This window comes from Mus caroli, chromosome 12, assembly GCF_900094665.2.
Source record: "Mus caroli chromosome 12, CAROLI_EIJ_v1.1, whole genome shotgun sequence".
In the NCBI taxonomy this organism is placed as follows: Eukaryota; Metazoa; Chordata; class Mammalia; order Rodentia; family Muridae; genus Mus; species Mus caroli.
This window is the reverse complement of record NC_034581.1, coordinates 100082096-100085589: the sequence shown is the minus strand read 5'-3', so window position 1 is coordinate 100085589 and position 3494 is coordinate 100082096.

Here is a 3494-nt window from a genome sequence, read left to right as displayed (position 1 = left end):
AAAGTCAGAGAGGTCCAGAAGCTGGCAGGACCCTGGGGGACCTCTGGACTTAGCCCCTCTAAAAGAGAAAGTGGGAGTTCCTAGGAGATATGGGGGACCTCTGGCTAATTCACTGTCCACACCAGTGTTGGCACCCCAGGTGTGACTGAGCCCAGTCCTAAGTGAAATGTGCCAGTAGAGCCAGTCACCAGACCTATGGGAACTGAAAACTAACTTCTTTCTTTTCTAGCACTTGCTCTGAACCAAGGCCACACCCTCCCCTGCAGCTGAACAGAGGACCACAGCAGCCTTCCTGTGTGGTGCTGCCAGCTGCCATCCTGCTGTCCAGCTGAACTCCAGGCCTTTTTGTGTGCCTCGCCCAATAAATCAGGTGTCTGCCTTACAGAGTTTCTTGTGTCCCCGAAACCTGCAGACCTGTGGGCAGGGTTTTCAAGGTCCACATGCCAGCTCCCTCTTAAAGGTGGGACTCCAGGAAGTGTTGTGTCAACCATCCGTTCCATCTATGCAGGTTGGGAAGGAAGAGTTCAGGGCCAGAGGACTAGCTCAGACAAGTGCTTGTCTGGCAAGCTCCAGGACCTGAGTTCAAGTCCAGCCCCCATGTAAAATTTCAGGCATGGTGGCCTGAGCTTGTGATGCAAGCACTGGGTAGGCAGAGAGAGGAGGGTCCTTGGGCATCCGGGCCAACCAGCCCACCCTAATTGTTGAGGTCTAGGCAAATAGGAGGCCCTTTCTCAAAAGATATATGTTTGTCCTTGTTTGTTTGTTTGTTTCATGTATGTGAGTACACTGTCGCTGTCTTCAGACATGCCAGAAGAGGGCATCAGATGCCCATTACACATGGTTGTGAGTCACCATGTGGTTGCTGGGAATTGAATTCAGGACCTCTAGGAAGAGCAGTCAGTGCTCTTACCTCTGAGCCATCTCTCCAGCTTGAGTCTGTCCTGTTGAATTCACATGTACCTGCATACTTGTACACACGCACACAGAGCCATTAGAAATACATTTGTGTTCTGATCTCAGCACTGGAGGAGACACTGGTGCTGTGTCAATGACCTACCATCTCCTGCTTTTGCTTCAGAGTCTTGGTGCCAAGTTCTTGTCTAGGGGCCCGGAACTCACACCAGCACAGAAGTCAGACCAGCCGGTACATTCAGCCCCTGTGCCTGAGGCATGTGCCATCTTCCTGGATCTTGTTCTCCCTTGGAAGCTGACATAAAGTGACAGACCCCACCAGGGAATCAAGAAGATGCAAGATAACTCACAGTCCCACATGGCTCACAGGATGCTGTGGTCCTCATAGGACCCATTAGGGCAGGCACACTGGTCCAGCATCCTAGACTATAAACCAAAGCACTGAACTATATCAGGTGCAGCCAGGCATGTGTGACACCTGTGGGAAGACACTATTCTCAGTATACCATCACTCAGTATACTGCCACAAGGTACCTGTGTCCCAGGGAGTCCCTCTCTTGTTCACTCTTGCAGAGTTCTCAGTGCCAATAGCAGTGGCCAGAGGCTAGACCACCTGCTGACTGGACAAGCACATTGTCTGCTGTTCACACAAGCTGGAGATCTCTACTCTTACATGGGATTTCACATCAGCAATGATTTCAAAAGCATTGTTTAAATCCATGGGGTCCAAAGTGGACACACAAGCAGGTTGGATCCTATGGGTATGTTCAGACCACACTATACTCTCCAGGAAAACATTAAGCTAGGGAAATGGCCATAGAGTAAGTACCAAGGTTCTGGGGGCCCCGCCTGGCAAACCCATGGCCAAGTTCCAGGAGTACTGGGATACTTTTCAGTGACTGAGTAAATCTGTGTGCCTTAGTTAGGGTTTTACTGCTGTGAACAGACACCACAACCAAGGCAACTCTTATAAGGATATCATTTAACTGGGTGCTGGCTTACAGGTTCAAAGGTTCAGTCCATTATCACCAAGGTGGAAACATGGCAGCATCCAGACAGGCAAGGTGTAGGAAGAGCTGAGAGCTCTACATCTTCATCTGAAGGCTGCTAGCAGAATACTGGTTTCCAGGCAGCTAGGATGAGGGTCTTAAAGCCCACACCCACAGTGACACACCTACTCCAACAGGACCACACCTTCTAATAGTGCCACTCCCTAGGCCGGGCATATCAACCCATATCACTGTGTTTGGGCTGCTCTGTGACCACTAACCCCTTCTGTGCAGATGTGACAGATGCTCATCACCTATCTCCCATGCATCTAGAATGTCTAGCCATTGTGCCTTCCCCATCCCTGGACAGTGACCTTGTTCCTCTCTTCCTCAGGCCTTTAAGGTCTTCCCTGATGGCGGGTCTGGCCATCTATCCATCCATCTATCCATCCATCTATCCATCCATCTATCCATCCATCCATCCATCCATCTATCCATCCATCCATCCACCTCCACCTGTGCAATTCCTTGAGTCTCTATTCCTTATCTCCTTCACTATCCTTCATCCCCCAATCCTACCCCTGCCCCAGTGCCTGTCTTGTCCTTGTCACCCCTGGGACAGCTATCCTGCTGGGATGTTTGAGGACACCACCCTTGCTCTCTGTTGCACTCTGGTTCAGGTGTTCCCACAGCATCGTCCCTGCTCTGTTTCTCTTCTGATGTCACCCCTGCTAATGCCAGGATCTGCAGTGTCACCTAGAGACCCACAGGGCAAAGGCTTGGCCAGCCTGTGATGCTCCTGGGGGGTGGTAGGATGTTTAGGAGGTTGGACCATGGGGGCGTGCCCTTAGAGGAGATATTTGGGACCCTGGCTCCTGTCTGCCTTTGCACCATGCACCCCTGCCAAGATGCCCTGCACTGCCCCTAACCCACAACCTCTGAAGCTGTGAGTGGAGATGGACCTTCCCCCTCCTTACATTGACATTTCCAGGTATAATGTCACAGCGAGGGGAAGCTGACTACTGTACCACCCAGGCTTGCTTCCTTCTATCCCTCAGCCCATTCCCCACGGGCAGACTGACACTCTCAGCCTCCCAGAACCACGACAGTCTATATGCCAAAATCCAACCCCAGCACGGTCTGGAGGCGTTGTGGTGCCTGCAAAGCATCAGTGAATAAGTTCCCACCACAGAATCCTGCTCGGTGTATTCAGCAGGTCTCCTTGGAGCCCCAGAACACCTTTGGCTCTGTGAGCTCCATTTGTCGGTGGGTACCAAAGAGCCACACGCTGCATCTTTTCTCCTCTAACTCCTGCCTCTGTGACATCCTTGCCTCTCTTCCAACTCCTTTATCCTAACTTGCGAGCCCACAACTCTGCATCTAGCTTGGCGCTTCTTTCTGGACCATGCCTTTTCCCCATTTTGCTTGGCCAACTGCTGGGTTTTGTTTTTGTTTTTGTTTTTTTTTTTTTTCAAAGCCAGGCTCTGTCTCTCCCCAGAAGACTTCTCCACCGGTCCCAGCCAGCCCCCACCGCTTTGTGCTCTCATACCCATCCTGTCACCTGGATGGATGCTTCTGTCTTGTGACACTATC